At 43.3% G+C, this 17,485-nt stretch overlaps 1 protein-coding gene and 1 non-coding gene across 2 annotated transcripts in view; both read right to left on the bottom strand.

Moving 5' to 3' along the window:
• CTNND2 (catenin delta 2) overlaps window positions 1-17,485 on the bottom strand; it is a 1,122,555-nt gene that overhangs the window by 84,960 nt on the left and 1,020,110 nt on the right. The gene's annotated exons all lie outside the window — the stretch shown is intronic.
• Window positions 10,267-10,373, bottom strand: LOC129633486 (U6 spliceosomal RNA). The gene has a single exon (XR_008705070.1). It is a non-coding gene; the product is annotated as a U6 spliceosomal RNA (small nuclear RNA).

The following is a 17,485-nucleotide window of genomic DNA, read 5'->3' as shown; positions in this document are numbered from 1 at the left end:
CTACTTACAAAACAGAAAGAGTCTCATAGACTTAGGGAACAATCTTATGGTTGCCGAGGGGAAGGATGAGGGAAGGGATAATGAGGGAGTTTGGGATGGACATGGACACACTGCTACTGAAAATGGATAACCAACGAGGACCTAGTGTACAGCACAGGGAGCTCTGCTCAATGTTGTGTGGCAGCCTGGATGGGAGGGAGTCTGGGGGAGAATGGATACATGCATTGAGTTCCTTCACTGTTCACCTGAAACTGTCATAACATTGTTTGTTAACTGGCTATATCCCAATACAATATAAAAAGTTAAGAAAAACAAGCTTCCAGAAGACCTGACGTCACCTCACCCTCCTGAGGCACTGACAAAGCTCCAGTGAGTGGTGCTGTCCTTTGCCAAACTGAGCAGGAAACAGCTTGGTTTCAGTAACAGCTGTTCTAATGAGATTGGGAGAACCAGCCTCGGATGGCATTTGCCCTTTGTGTTCATTAGGTATGCTATAAAAATTATCAGTATTATATAACACTTAAGGTTTGTATATTTTCATTAACAAAGTGTTACGTTTGGTCTGTGCCTATAGCACTTTCCCCCCCATGAGCTGACACAAACAGGACCACAGTTTGGTTTTGGATTCAATCAGGGTCTTAACGATGTGCCTGGTCGTACACAGTCATCCGAAAGCGTCAAAGAGAAGTCAGGCCAGGAAAAGGTTACACACGAGCGGCTGTAACGCTCACTGCCAGGCCAGCTTCACCTCACATGGCGCATCGATGTGGTCCCATTTGAAACTTACACTAAGCGTGCTTTTCTTTTTTTTCTTGTCAAATAATTTCTTTTCAGGCTTTGATGGTTTTATAAGTGGAGGCAGGCTTATCAAAGAAGTATCAGAGGAAAAGAAAAAGCTTAAATGGTGCCATGACTGAAATAGATGAATTTCAATGTCTGTAGGAGGAGGCTGAGCTCTTTGGTATAAAGCAGAGCAGATTCAATACCAAAGAAGTAATTCAACTACACTGGAAAATGCAGTCAAATCCATCCAGGGAATCCTCATCTCAAAGGATTTGCCTAAAAATGTGCATTTTACCTGTGATTTTTTGTGGTTCACTGGGACTGCAGCCATGAAATTAAAAGACGCTTACTCCTTGGAAGGAAAGTTATGACCAACCTAGATAGCATATTCAAAAGCAGAGACATTACTTTGCCAACGAAGGTTCGTCTAGTCGAGGCTATGGTTTTTCCTGTGGTCATGTATGGATGTGAGAGTTGGACTGTGAAGAAGGCTGAGTGCCGAAGAATTGATGCTTTTGAACTGTGGTCTTGGAGAAGACTCTTGAGAGTCCCTTGGACTGCAAGGAGATCCAACCAGTCCATTCTGAAGGAGATCAGCCCTGGGATTTCTTTGGAAGGAATGATGCTAAAGCTGAAACTGCAGTACTTTGGCCACCTCATGCGAAGAGTTGACTCATTGGAAAAGACTCTGATGCTGGGAAGGATTGGGGGCAGGAGGAGAAGGGGACGACGGAAGATGAGATGGCTGGATGGCATCACTGACTCAATGGACGTGAGTCTGGGTGAACTCCGGGAGATGGTAATGGACAGGGAGGCCTGGCGTGCTGCGATTCATGGGGTTGCAAAGAGACGGACACGACTGAGCAACTGAACTGAACTGAACTGAACTGAAGACACCATGAAATAGTCCTTTTTGTTGCACCACAAAGAGGGTACTCGGACAACAGCATATCAAAGAGAGACACGGATGGAGCCCCTTGGAGGGTGTGAGCTAGCGAGTGAGTGGAAGTCACTCAGTCGTGTCTGACTCTTTGCGACCCCATGGACTATACAGTCCATGGAATTCTCCAGGCCAGAATACTGGCGTGGGCAGCCTTTCCCTTCTTCAGGGGATCTTCCCAACCCAGAGATTGAACCCAGGTCTCCCACATTGCAGGCGATTCTTTACCAGCTGAGCCACAGGTACCTGGTCACAAAATGCATTTGGTCTGCTACTTTGCACTCATGTGTCTGAATCTGTTTCAGGGATGCTTGTTTTGGTCATTAAGCCTTAGAGTTCTTGGCATTCTTTCTTCTTAAAATTAATGAATAACAAAACAGGTTCTTTCTTTTTATCAAGCTCTACACATGCGCAGGCAAATATAATTATAGGTACCAGGGATTCCAGCTCCTCATGTCGTTTCCAATTCTTCATTGCCCACATTTTCCCTCAGTGTCCCATTATTTGCCAGTGGGCTCCTTGGGGGAATAGAGATATGATGGCACAATAGAAAGTCTTCGTGAAAGGAGTATGTTTTTCATTGGGAAACAATTTTAAGCATCTGCATAAAAAAAGATTTGTGTCTACAGTAAAGTGAAAAATGGGCTTTGGAAAAAAAGGTCTCATTGCAATAGGCCTGAGACAACTTTCAACTGAGAACTTTTAACCTGTTTCTCATGGAACAGACACACTGAATAACCATTGCCTAGGCGCCTCCATTGGACTGGGGGAAACCCATGCAGGTGCAAAAGCAAGTCAGACACTACTACTAGAACTAACACTAGTTAACAACTAGTGGTACAGCTGTTGCCATGAGGCACAAGACTAGTGATAACTCAGTTAACTAGTGTTTAGTTCAGGGTCTCACGTATGGTTCCGAGTACTCTTTATGTCTTTATTTCTCACAACTGTCCTATGAGATAGACACTGTGTTTATCTCCATTTCAAACACGAAGAATCAAAGACACAGAGAAGGGGAAGTAACCTGCCCAAGTGATTTAAACAAGAAAGTGAACAATAACACCTCCGATCACTGAGCCAGAAATAAAAGGTCAGCAAGGAGACGTCCAAGGAGCGGTGGCTGTGCAGGCACAGGAGGGCCTAGAGGAGCTATCCCACATTGAAGGTCAGGAAGGGAGGCAGTGAGGAGATACCCCACGCCCAAGGTAAGAGAAACCCAAGTAAGATGGTAGGTGTTGCAAAAGGGCATCAGAGGGCAGACACACTGAAACCATACTCACAGAAAACTAGTCAATCTAATCACACTAGAACCACAGCCTTGTCTAACAATGAAACTAAGCCATGCCCGTGGGGCAACCCAAGATGGGCAGGTCATGGTGGAGAGATCTGACAGAATGTGGCCCACTGGAGAAGGGAATGGCAAACCACTTCAGTATTCTTGCATTGAGAACCCCATGAACAGTATGAAAAGGCAAAAAGATAGGATAGTGAAAGAGGAACTCCCCAGGTCAGTAGGTGCCCAATATACTACTGGAGATCAGTGGAGAAATACCTCCAGAAAGAATGAATGGATGGAGCCAAAGCAAAAACAATACCCAGCTGTGGATGTGATTGGTGATAGAAGCAAGGTCCGATGCTGTAAAGAGCAATATTGCATAGGAACCTGGAATGTCAGGTCCATGAATCAAGGCAAATTGGAAGTGGTCAAACAAGAGATGGCAAGAGTGAATGTCAACATTCTAGGAATCAGCGAACTGAAATGGACTGGAATGGGTGAATTTAACTCAGATGACCATTATATCTACTACTGTGGGCAGGAATCCCTCAGAAGAAATGGAGTGGCCATCATGGTCAACAAAAGAGTCCGAAATGCAGTACTTGGATGCAATCTCAAAAACGACAGAATGATCTCTGTTCATTTCCAAGGCAAATCATTCAATATCACAGTAATCCAAGTCTATGCCCCAACCAGTAACGCTGAAGAAGCTGCAGTGTAATGGTTCTATGAAGACCTACAAGACCTTTCAGAACTAACACCCAAAAAAGATGTCCTTTTCATTATGGGGGACTGGAATGTAAAAGTAGGAAGTTAAGAAACACCTGGAGTAACAGGCAAATTTGGCCTTGGAATACGGAATGAAGCAGGGCAAAGACTAATAGAGTTTTGCCAAGAAAACACACTGGTCATAGCAAACACCCTCTTCCAACAACACAAGAGAAGACTCTACACATGAACATCACCAGATGGTCAACACCGAAATCAGACTGATTATATTCTTTGCAGCCAAAGATGAAGAAGCTCTATACAATCAACAAAAACAAGACTGGTAGCTGACTGTGGCTCAGATCATGAACTCCTTATTACCAAATTCAGACTTAAATTGAAGAAAGTAGGGAAAACCACTAGACCATTCAGGTATGACCTAAATCAAATCCCTTATGATTATACAGTGGAAGTGAGAAATAGATTTAAGGGCCTAGATCTGATAGAGTGCCTGATGAACTATGGAATGAGGTTCGTGACATTGTACAGGAGACAGGGATCAAGACCATCCCCATGGAAAAGAAATGCAAAAAAGCAAAATGGCTGTCTGGGGAGGCCTTACAAATAGCTGTGAAAAGAAGAGAAGTGAAAAGCAAAGGAGAAAAGGAAAGATATAAGCATTGAATGCAGAAGTCCAAAGAATAGCAAGAAGAGATAAGAAAGCCTTCCTCAGTGATCAATGCAAAGAAATAGAGGAAAACAACAGAATGGGAAAGACTAGAGATCTCTTCAAGAAAATTAGAGATACCAAAGGAACATTTCATGCAAAGATGGGCTCGATAAAGGACAGAAATGGTATGGACCTAACAGAAGCAGAAGATATTAAGAAGAGATGGCAAGAATACACAGAAGAACTGTACAAAAAAGATCTTCACAACACAGATAATCACGATGATGTGATCACTGACCTAGAGCCAGACATCCTGGAATGTGAAGTCAAGTGGGCCTTAGAAAGCATCACTATGAACAAAGCTAGTGGAGGTGATGGAATTCCAGTTGAGCTATTCCAAATCCTGAAAGATGATGCTGTGAAAGTGCTGCACTCAATATGCCAGCAAATTTGGAAAACTCAGCAGTGGCCACAGGACTGGAAAAGGTCAGTTTTCATTCTAATCCCAAAGAAAGGCAATGCCAAAGAATGCTCAAACTACTGCACAATTGCACTCATCTCACACACTAGTAAAGTAATGCTCAAAATTCTCCAAGCCAGGCTTCAGCAATACATGAACCATGAACTTCCTGATGTTCAAGCTGGTTTTAGAAAAGGCAGAGGAACCAGAGATCAAATTGCCAACATCCGCTGGATCATGGAAAAAGCAAGAGAGTTCCAGAAAAGCATCTATTTCTGCTTTATTGACTATGCCAAAGCCTTTGACTGTGTGGATCACAATCAACTGTAGAAAATTCTGAACGAGATGGGAATACCAGACCACCTGATCTGCCTCTTGAGAAATTTGTCTTCAGGTCAGGAAGCAACAGTTAGAACTGGACATGGAACAACAGACTGGTTCCAAATAGGAAAAGGAGTTCATCAAGGCTGTATATTGTCACCCTGTTTATTTAACTTATATGCAGAGTACATCATGAGAAACGCTGGGCTGGAAGAAACACAAGCTGGAATCAAGATTGCCGGGAGAAATATCAATAACCTCACATATGCAGATGACACCACCCTTATGGCAGAAAGTGAAGAGGAACTCAAAAGCCTCTTGATGAAAGTGAAAGTGGAGAGTGAAAAAGTTGGCTTAAAGCTCAACATTCAGAAAACGAAGATCATGGCATCCAGTCCCATCACTTCATGGGAAATAGATGGGGAAACAATGGAAACAGTGTCAGACTTTATTTTTGGGGGCTCCAAAATCACTGCAGATGGTGACTGCAGTCATGAAATTAAAAGATGCCTACTCCTTGGAAGGAAAGTTATGACCAACCTAGATAGCATGTTCAAAAGCAGAGACATTACTTTGCCAACAAAGGTCGGTCTAGTCAAGGCTATGGTTTTTCCTGTGGTCATGTATGGATGTGAGAGTTGGACTGTGAAGAAGGCTGAGTGCCGAAGAATTGATGCTTTTGAACTGTGGTGTTGGAGAAGACTCTTGAGAGTCCTTTGGACTGCAAGGAGATCCAACCAGTCAATTCTGAAGGAGATCAGCCCTGGGATATCTTTGGAAGGAATGATGCTAAAGCTGAAACTCCAGTACTTTGGCCACCTCATGCGAAGAGTTGACTCCTTGGAAAAGACTCTGATGCTGGGAGGGATTGGGGGCAGGAGGAGAAGGGGACAACAGTGGATGAGATGGCTGGATGGCATCACTGACTCGATGAACATGAGTCTGGGTGAACTCTGGGAGTTGGTGATGGACAGGGAGGCCTGGCGTGCTGTGATTCATGGGGTCACAAAGAGTCGGACACGACTGAGCAACAGAACTGACTGAACTGAACTGAAGGAAAAGCAAGTCAGCTAGAGAAAGACAAACATCACATCATACCACTTATATGTGGAATCTAAAAAATGATATAAATGAACTGATTTACAACTCAGAGACAGACAGACTCAGAGACTTAGAAAACAAATTTATGGTTACCAAAGGAAAAAGGTGGGGGTGGGGTGAGGAATAAATTACGAGGTTGTGATGAACATATACACACCATTATGTACACAACTGATAACCAACAAGGACGTACTGTATAGCACAGGGAGCTCTACTCAGTGTTCTGTAATAACCTATATGGATATATGCATAACTAAACCACTTTGCTGTACACCTGAAACTCATGCAACATTGTAAATCAATTATATGCCAATATAAAATTAAAAAAAATTTTTTTAAAAGGTGATCAACAGGAAAAGATACTAAAAGTAATATCACAGCTACCAAGGGCAATAAACACATTTCCGGTTACCTTCATCAGGGGTCCCCTGCAAAACCCCATCTCATGGTTCCAGTCCATATGTATCAACTCTCAGTCCCACCTCCCATCCTCTGAATCACTATTTCCTCCCTTGGAAAGAGAACTCACCCTTGGTCTGGCTCTGCTGTGAGTGAAGTTTGTAAAAGTTGAAGGCTTGCTACACAGTAAATACAATTCAGTATTTTCTAGATGATTCAGGGTCTCTGTGAGAGGCATCATTTATTTTTCTGTATTAGAAGAATATTATCATAAAGAGCTATTTGCTCCACTCTGCTGTTTAGTCACTAAGTCGTGTCTGACTCTTCCGTGACCCCATGGACTGTAGCCCACCAGGTTTCTCTGTCCTTGGGATTCTCCAGGCAAGATACTGGAGTGTGTTGCCATTTCCTCCTCCAGGGGATCTTCCCGACCCAGGGATCAAACTCGCGTCTCTTTATCTCCCTGCATTGAAGGTGGAGTCTTTACCACTAAGCCACTAGGGAAGCCTTGCCCCACACTACGTGGTCCCAGTTAGTTCTGTGTTTACATGTATCCAAAAAGTAGAGAGATTGCCATGGCATCATATAGTCTATTTTTGGTGTGTTACTTTTAATGTACTCTCCAAGGTTAATCAGTAGACTGAGAGCTTTGAATTGGTTTTTGAGACAAGGCATGGGTTTTGTAACAGCTGATTGGCTGGCTGAAGCTTTAGTGATGAGAACCATCAGAGTTGCCACCTGTCACAAGAATGCTGGCTTGAGGTCTGTGCCTGCGTGCTAAGTTGCTTCGGTCGTGTCCAACTCTTTGTGACCCTATGGAGTGTAGCCCTCCAGGGTCCTCTGTCCATGGGATTCTCCAGGCAATAAAACTGTAGTGGGTTGCCATTTCCTCCTCCAGGGGATCTTCCCAACCCAGGGACTGAACCCGCATCTCTTATGTCTCCTGCACTGGCAGGCAGGTTACCACTAGGGCCACCTGGGAAGCCTGGCTTGAGGTCTGGCAAGACTTAAATCATCTATCTTCCACCATAGGCTTGACTGAGGAATGAATGAAGTGGAAAGGTCTGAGAAAATGGGATTAAGGACATAGGAACTGGAGCTACAAGTAAGGCTCTCTAAACAAATGTTACGACAATATTAAAGGGACACAGCGGAATGACATAAAGACTATTTTAAACGGGAGGCATCTGGGATTCACAGACAAGGCTTTCGGAGCCTCCCTTATCTGACTAATCACAGAGCTTTTTGAGAAGGAAGCTGCCATCAATCCTCTCTTTGGGGAGCTTCCAGCCAAGAAGGAGAATGACCATTAGCATGGCGATGAGAAATTGCATATATACACGTTATAGAAGCTGTCAGACCCTCCATTTATTCCCCCGGAAGCCCAGTTTCCTCCTCCTTTCCACTATTATGCTCATATATAAACCATTACTCTTGGTTGCTCAGTGAATTACTCACATTATTGAGTACTCTGCATGCATGTGAACAGATACTGTCTTTTCTCCTGCGACTCGATTGTCAATTAACTTGCATTTCCTCTCCTTGCCCGTGACCACTAAGACCCAAGTTGGTAGAATAGTTTTCCTCCCACAATCTGATCTGAAGCCAGTTGCTGGGTATGTCGAGGCAAGCCAGTGGTGGCTGCTTTAGAGGCTGACTATGCTTGGTGGTACCATGCTAAGCGGTCTTTTGGCTTTGGAGAAAGAATACCCATGTAATGAAAAGCAAAGGCTGGAGAGACTGAACAGCTACTGGCCCACATGTGGGACTGCTGGGGATGGTGATATGTGTCAGGACCACAGAGAGGACTGCCACTACTGCCCGGCCAGACAGGGCTCACGGTGGGCTCACCGATGGGAGGGCAACTGCACCACCAAGTTGCCGTTGAGCTGGTTTCCTGGCTGCAGAAAGGAGTTGGTGCCCAAGGTCACAGCACAAGTGGTCATGCGGGTTCTTAGACACACCAGCTCTGGAGGATTGGGTCCTGGGCTGGGGACCCTAGGCCATGGAGCTAGGATTGGGCTGTCTCCCCAAATCTGCCTTTGCTAAGAATATGCTGGAATCAAAATTAGGTGTCTTGGAGAAGGAAATGGCAACCCACTTCAGTATTCTTGCCTGAAAAAGTTCATGGACAGAGGAGCCTGGCGGGCTGCAGTCCATGGGGTTACATGACTGAGCATGCGTGCATGAGGGTGGAGGCAGATGGGTTGGGAGCAATAAACTGGTAGAACTAAAAAAAAAAAAATTAGGTGTCTGAGCAACAGATTTTATTTCTGAGAATAAGTCCTTCACATCTCAATATTATTAGTGAATCTTCTTTTGAGAATTTAAATAAATGTCATCTTTGAATCATAGCTTCCTGGGTAGCTCAGATGTAAAGAATCTGCTTGCAATGCAGGATACCCAGGTTTGATCCTTGGGTTGGGAAGATTCCTTGGAGAGGGGCGTGGTAACCTACTTCAGTGTTCTTGCTGGGAGAATTCCATGGACAGGGGAGCCTGGTGTGCTACAGTCCATGGAGTCGCAAAGAGTGGGACACGACTGAGCGACCAACACTTTCACTTTCAATCACAGCACCTAGCATGAAGCCTTTAATGTGGTTATCACTCAGTGAATATCACTGACTGAGTTAACTTGGGTTATGACTAAAGAAATATTGAAAAGCAGACTTACAGATATTGAAAAACTTATGGTAACCAAAGGGGAAATGTGGGGAGAAAGGGACAAATTAAGAGCTTGGGATTAATATACACATACTACTTACTACATATAAGATAGATAACTAAAAAGGGCCTACTGTATAACACATGGAACTCAATATTCTGTGACAACCTATATGAGAAAAGAATCTGAAAATGAACGAACACATGTAGAAGTGAATCACTTTGCTGTATACCTGAAACTACCACAATACTGTAAATCAACTATAATCCAGTAACATTTAAGGAAAGAAATATTGACAAGTGAGAGGCAGAATAAATTTAAATGAATCTGGGAAATGCTTAGCTTTACTCCCATATTTAATGTGTTATAGAATCTGATATAGTTTATATCAGTTCAGTCGCTCAGTCGTGTCCGACTCTTTGTGACGCCATGGACGGTAGCACGCCAGGCTTCCCTGACCATCGCCAACTCCTGGAGCTTGCTCACATTCTTGTCCATCGAGTCGGTGACGCCATCACCTTATTTCAAAATAATGACATTTCCCCTCTAAGTTGCTTGTATTTTTTTTCAAAGTCCCTGATTGTTTCATTGCTTTTAGTTTTTTTTACGTTTTGTTTTAATATGACCCATACGTTACAGTTGGTCAATCAGTCTCTTAAATTTCTTTTTCTTTAAGTTTCTTTTAAAAATTGAATTACAGTTGATTCACAATTTGTGTTAGTTTCAGGTTACAGCAAAGTGATTTTGTTATACATATACATATTTTCCTTTTTTCAATTATTTTCCATTATAGGTTATTACAAGATATTGACTATAGTTCCCTCTGTTACACAGTAAACCCTCACTGTTTATCTATTTCACACATGGCAGTATGCAACTGCTAATCCCATCCTCCCCATTTATCCCTCCACCACTTCCCCTTTGGTAACCATGTTTTCTTCTACAAGAATAAGAAATTCTGCACTAATTTGTGTGTCATCCTTGCACAAGGGCCATGCTAATCTTCTCTGTATCATTCCAATTTTAGTGCATGTTTTGCAGAAGTGAGCACTGCTTCTGTATTTTAAATTCATGGGCTCCTTGAACAAACTTAGTGGCACTTGACCTAAGTCTTCTGAAGATACGAATGCCCTTTACTAAATAAACATTTAGGGTTCAGTGCAAAGTGGCCCAGCAAGCATGAAAAGGGCAGCATGTGTTCATAAGAGGAAATCGCTGGCTTAGTGGGAGCTAACTAACACAGGATAGTGAACAGGATCTCTGCCCTGACTGGTGGTAGAACTGCCTGTGGAGCTTTGGAGACAGAGAGATGATCAGGCTCCACACACACACACACAGACTTGGCCTTAAGAAGTCTGGGGTCAAGTCAGGACATGTGTCCAGGCTGTTCCCAAAGGTGATTCCATGTTGAGCCTTTCTCAATTAATCTCGGTGTGTGGAGTCCCTGCTTGGGCTGTATTGCTGTGACATATGTCTTATCTATATACTTATGACTTTATCCTTTAACCTGCATTATGGAAAACCACGTGCCTCTGCCAACACCCTCCCTCCAGCCTCTCGGTATACGGCAGCTGTCTCAGGGTGCTATCAAGACCAGAGAACAGCCTCATGCATGGAGCAGCTAGAAAACTAGAGGCAACAGAAAGCTTACAGGGAGAATATGGACTGCTTAATGGGGTGGGCTGTGTGGACCACCAGTACTACAGAGCTGGATCTCAATTGTGAGCAAACAAACGTACAGATGCTGTTGGGAATTTGAAAGCAGAACCACCACGATTTCCCATTTTTGCATGCGTCACATGAATCTCTCAAAATGGCCTTGGAATAAAAATCACATTGCTAACAAAAACTCTGGTGGCCTACAAAACCCAGTTATATATCAGAAGGAAAGAAGATATAAGATGTAAGAAAGTCATTCACCCACAGTCAACGAAAATTCAAATGAATGAAAACAGTACTCAATTTATAAGAAAAAGTCACAAAACTCTGTGCTTCCAATATCAATATCTATATCCACGTGTGTGGGCTCAGTGGCTCAGTCGTGTCCGACTCTTTGTGACCCCCAAGGACTGTAGCCCGCCAGGCTCCTCTGTTTATGGGATTCTCCAGGCAAGAATACTGGAGTGGGTTTCCATTTCCTCTTCCAGGGGATCTTCTGACCCAGGGATCGAACCCACATCTCCTGTGTCTCCAGTACTGGGAGGCAGATTCTTAACCACTGGACCGCCACAGAAGTCATCTCTATCTAGATCTGTACCCATCTCTATCTATCTATCTATAAAGAGAACTATAATTTAGTTGAACCTTACTTAGAATTGCAAAAGAAAGAAGAAGCAAAATATATATTTTTTCCTGCCAAATAAGGTAAGCTTGGCTACAAGTGTCTCCAGTGGTCTTCTATCAATTAGATTTATATCTCTTGGAAGCATTTCTGTCACTGTATGTTATTCTCACTTCTAAATGTTTGACAAACTCTCCTGCCAAGACCTGCACACAAGCAAAAAATGGAAGATAAGTTCACTACCAGACCATTTGTATGGATGGTATCAAGGGGAGGTAGCTACTCCTGCTGAGTTTATAAATGTACTAGCAAAGAAGCATTTCCATTCATTTTCATTAAAATATACTCCACGGATAAATAACTTGGCATTTCACATATGCATCCCTAAAACAAGTTCTGCCACATGGAAAACTGAACAAGACAGAATGAGGAGGTATACTGTCTTATTCGTAGGGATTCACTGATTCCCGGAAGCACTATGATAAGGGATGACTACATATACACACAAATTACTTGACAGATGAAAATTTCAGTAGTAAAATGTGACTGTGCAGAATAACGAGCCTTAGGAAATAAAAGCAAAGCAAATAATACCCAAGGAGAGAGTCTAGACCAGTGGATGGAAATCCATGCTGCTCATCAATCTCAACTGGTTGACTCTCTCCCCGCCCCACCGCCATGTTTCCTCCTGGGTGGATCTATAGGCTGACACCTCAACAGCAGGTGAATGTTGCGTGTGTTTAGTTGCTAAGTCATGTCCGACTCTTTGCGACCTCAAGGACTGTAGACTTGGGCACCGCCAGGCACCTCTGTCCCTGGGATTTTCCAGGCAAGAATACTGGAGTGGGTTGTCATTTCCTGCTCCAGAGTGTCTTCTGGACCCAGGAATCAAACGCGCAGCTCCTGATGTGTTCCCCTACATCACAGGCAGATTCTTTACCACTGAGCTACCGGGGAAGCTGTGTATGAATAAGCTCTACATACTGTCCCTAAACAAGTAAGACACACTTCAAAGTGCCCCACAAATATGACCTACCAATAATTCTAAAATTATTTGAATGCATCTGGTCTTATATTTTTCAGTAGCACACACAAAAGAAACAATACTATCTCTTGCCTGTTTTACTCAAAGGGGAAAAGAAAGAATACAATTATGGAAGAAACCTATCTTTAGTTAATGAGCCAAGAAATGCCTATCCACCTGTGGCTTGGCATTTTATTTTTGGATTAGGCTTCCTGTAGCTGCTTCTGCATTTAGGGAATTAAAATAATTGGACCATGACTTTAAATATCCTTTTTCCCCCACTGATGATACACTTATGAATATATCAGCTATGAGTATCATAACTGATCTCTCACATTTTCTACCAGGCATTTCCTCTTTTATATCTAACAGACATTTCAAACTTTTAGCCCTGAACAAAACTCCTGATTCTATTGTGTCCAGTTTCCTTTTCCTATCTATAGTGCTTTGCATCCCATTCATTGAGGCCTGCTGGCTCCTCCCCCTTTGTTGCAGCTCTGGAACATGATACCATGATCTCCTTCCCAGACTCTGAAGTCAAGTCCTCACTGACCTTCTTGCTTTCCGACAGTCTGGTCTCTGACAGGCAACCAGAGAGGACTTCAAGGACCATAAATCCCATCATGTTCGTACAGCCAAAAATCTTCAGGTACCCTCTCCAGGCTTAAAGGTTTATTTTCACTCACCATCACCACCTCCAACTGCTCCTGCCTCATTTACTGTCTGTAAAACACTGACCTTCTCATCACCTTAGGCACATGTCAAGCTCCCTTCTGCAGCACAGTTTTTGTTCTGCTACTTCTTTTGCCCAGAAAACTCTTTCTCCAGATAGTTTAACATCTGGCTCTTGTCCATCACTGAGGATTTGCTTGGGTGTCACCTGGTAGAGGCCTTTCCTGACCACTCACTCAACAGTCTCCTCTCCTTGTTACACTCTAATCCTGTAAACTATTTTGGTCATATCCAACGAAGAAGGTGAATACTGTTTGCTTCCTTTTGTAACTGTTTGCATTCTTGGACCATACAGTCCAGGAGGCAGGAACTTTGATGCTCTACTGGAACGAGCACACAGTAGCACACAATTTGTTGTTGTTGTTCAGTCACTAAGTCGAGACAGACTCTTTGCAACCCCATGGACTGAAGTACACCAGGCTTCCATATCCTTCACTCTCTCTCTGAGCTTGTTCAAACTCATGTCCATTAAGTCAGAGATGCCATCTAATCATCTCATCTTTTGCCGCCACCTTCTCCTTTTGCCTTCAATCTTTCCCAGCATCAGGGTCTTTTCCAGTGAGTCTGTTCTTCATATCAGGTGGCCAAAGTATGGGAGCTTCAGCTTCAGCATCGGTCCTTCCAATGAATATTCAGGGTTGATTTCCTGTAGAATTGCCCGGTTGGATCTTCTTGCAGTCCAAAGGACTCTCAAGAGTCTTCTCCAATACCACAGTTCAAAAGCATCAGTTCTTCAGCACTCAGCCTTCTTTATGTCCAACTCTCACATCCATACAAGACTACTGGAAAAATCATAGCTTTGACTAGATGGGCCTTTCTTGGCAAAGTAATGTCTCTGCTTTTTAATATGCTGTCTAGGTTTGTCATAGCTTTCCTTCCAAGGAGTGAGTATCTTTTAATTTCATGGCTGCAGTCACCATCCTTAGTGATTTTGGAGCCCAAGAAAATAAAATCTGTCACTGTTTCCACTTTTTTCCCATCTATTTGCCATGAAGTGATGGGACCGATGGGCTTGATGCCATGATAAATATTGGCCAAATGATGAATGAGGAGATAATTAATTCCACATTTCCAAAGTCAGCAGACAAGGACAGAATTATGCTCACCCCTTGAAGCATCCAGCTATTTCTTAGTACAATATCTTGGCAACTGTATTAAACCACCACATCAGATATTTATGGTATGAGGACTGAATTGTGGAGCTTCCAGTCTGAGAGCCAGACTTCTTTCTATTTAATTAGTCTCCAGGAAGTTTCAAATACTCTGCTTATTGTCTCAATAATGATACTTTCTATGTAGATAAGAAATTATGATTGAGCATAAAATTCATACTGTAGTCTTAATTAGCTTCAAATGTAATCCTTAAATCTTGCCTGGTGTTTCTCAGCATGCAGTTGGCTGCTTTTCTCTATGTGGTAAAGCTCCCCCTAGGGAACCGCAGCTCAAAAACGGAGTGTGAGGAAACAGCTTGTCAAAACACAGCAAATCCATCAGAGAAGCACATTCTCCTAGCATCCACCACTGGCCAGGTGGGAGCAATGGGAAGGTCATATCTGGAGTCCACCAGGGTCAGGCTACCCTGCGACAGAGGTCTCCAAACTGAGTCCTACATGCCTGGGGACTTCTTGAAGATTCTCTGAGGGAACGCAGGGCTTGAGATTTCCAGGGACTCCATTTTTCAGATCCTTGGCTTCCCTATGCATTCTTCCAATAAACCTGATCTGCTTGAAAACCCACCCGTATGCATGTTCACAGCCTCCCTTACCTCACTGGACAAAGTCAAGCCCCTCCCTGCTCCTGAGTGGCAAACATTCCCTGAGTCCATTCTGCTTAAAAATGGTCTAAATAAACATTTTCCCAAAGAAGATACCCAAGCAGCTGGACTCACTGATTTGTTTGTGTAGTTAGACTAACTGGTATTCTAGGCAGCTGCCATTTGTTTATTCTGTATCCAGTGGAAGCCAGGCCCTTAGCTTCCTTCCAGAAGCAGGAGCGGGTGGTTCGAAGATGAAGCCTGGGTCAGAGCTGTGGTTGTTGCTGTCAGCGGTATTGTCTCTCATCTGTGGTTTTGGTTTTCCTCCCCAATACTGCTCTCCAAGGATCACGCTCACTCCAAAGCCCTAAATCCTCTGCTCCATCCTGCCCAGGGCACACCTGCTCAGCTGGTTGGGGCTGACACTGAGCCAGCTGGGAAGCTGAAAAGCAGGGTGGCTGGACAGGCTGCCTTAAGCAGACATGGGAAGAAGACAAAGCCTGACTCAGCCAGTCTGTCCTTCCCATTTGTATCTAATTACCGTGGATGCAATCCTGTTTACACATAGGAGGTCCCTTACCCTTTTAAGATGGGCTTCCTTGCAAATTGTACTTAATTATGGAATACTTGGCATTCATTGTCTGTTGCTCACAGATCATTACTATCCAACTGAGTAGCATAGCACAGTCACTTGCTTACCTTTTAAAATGTTGACCCAGAGAGGTGCTCTGCTTTCTAATTCAAATGTTTTTAGTTTAGTTGTGGTCCTTTGCGTCATGGAAAATAGGTAACTGAACAATTCCTCTACTTCCCTCTATAATGATGCTTCAGAAACAATACGCTGTACCTTCATTCAAGAATTATCTTTGTCAATATTCATCACCCACCCTACCTCTTTGTATCTCCTACCTCTTCTCCCCCAGCCCGGGCAAGTAGGGAGAACTAGTGAGAAGGGAGCAGTATTGCTTCTTGGAGTGAGTAAGCGAGGTGTCACAGAGGAAGGTCTGTGTAACACTAGGATATACAGCATCAGGTCAAATGAGGAGTGTGCAATGAAGCCAATGGAGTTGCTCCCTGGTCTCCCTATTGCCCAACATTCCTTAGTTCAGTAGATTAGCATCCTGCCAAGAAATCAAGGTCAAAGGTGGCATCCTCAAGGGAAGCCATTAGCTTCTCCCCTTAGCTGATGCAGCCTTCACACTGAACCCCAGAGACCTCAGATTTGAAAGCAACTTAAAGCACACACTGCCTAGCGTCACCTCTGCATATCAAAGAAAACACATTTTAATAAATCATCAGGCAGAGATATAAGGTAGCAGCCAAGGAGAGTATATTTGGGAAGTGATAAATAGCTTTAGCTCAGGAAACAGCAGCTTTCAAGAAAGGTAATGCTAACACTCTCATTTTTTGAAGGATGCTTTTGAGGCAGGATTATATCTCAAAGTATTAATTTGTATATTTTCTATTTATTGTTCTTCTTCTTTGCTTGCTCATTGGTACCCTGTGGTCATTTTTTTCCTTCAACACTTGCAGGCTTCCCAAATGATGGAGAACTCAGACACCCTGAGTGGGGAAGAGTGGTCCCAAGGGGACACCCTACTACTATCAGAAAAACCGAGACAGTCCTTGTAGTCTTCTCAGTCCTGAGCTCTATTGTCAGCCTTACACTTGAATTTGATGTTTTTAACAGCTCTTTACACTCATCCTCATGATTCAATTAGTCTTTCATCATAAGGGGCTTTATTAAATGGAAAAGTTAAGTTAGAATCCTTTGTCAAACTGAAGAGACTCATGACTTGTTTAACTACATGTGTGTTATGAAAGATTATCTAACAACAAATAGCTGATGTGTTGTGCTAAGTTACTTCAGTCTGTCCGACTCTTTTTGATCCCATGGATTGTAGCTCGCCAGGATCCTGTGTCCATGGGATTATCCAGGCAAGAATATTGGTGTAGGTTGCCATTTCCTCCTCTAGGGAATGTTCCTGACCTGGGGATCGAACCCACATCTCTTAGGTCTCCTGCAGGCAGGTTCTTTACCACTAGCTCCACCTGGGAAGCCTATGTATTTGCAAGAATTCATGCTTTGTTTTGACTCTAGCTATCAATCGCCTTAGTGGCAATGTTAACTGAAATCAGCTATTTCAAAGTCATTATCATTACATCCAATAATGTAAGGAGGAAGCTTGAATCAGAATCATTGTTGGAAAAAAAATGTCTGTGTCTCTTGCAATCAAAGAAAGAGAATGTCTCAGAGAAAAATACTCAGGGGATAATGGCTTCAGGTTTAGACCGCAGTCATTATGAAACATTTCAAAATTAGGAGAAGACAGTTTTCCAGATTAGCAGGCTGTTTTTATTTCTGATGGGTCT

Source organism: Bubalus kerabau, chromosome 18 (assembly GCF_029407905.1).
Source record: "Bubalus kerabau isolate K-KA32 ecotype Philippines breed swamp buffalo chromosome 18, PCC_UOA_SB_1v2, whole genome shotgun sequence".
NCBI classification, from domain to species: domain Eukaryota; kingdom Metazoa; phylum Chordata; class Mammalia; order Artiodactyla; family Bovidae; genus Bubalus; species Bubalus kerabau.
Note: the sequence above shows the minus strand (reverse complement) of the source record. Positions and strands in the feature narration are given on the sequence as shown.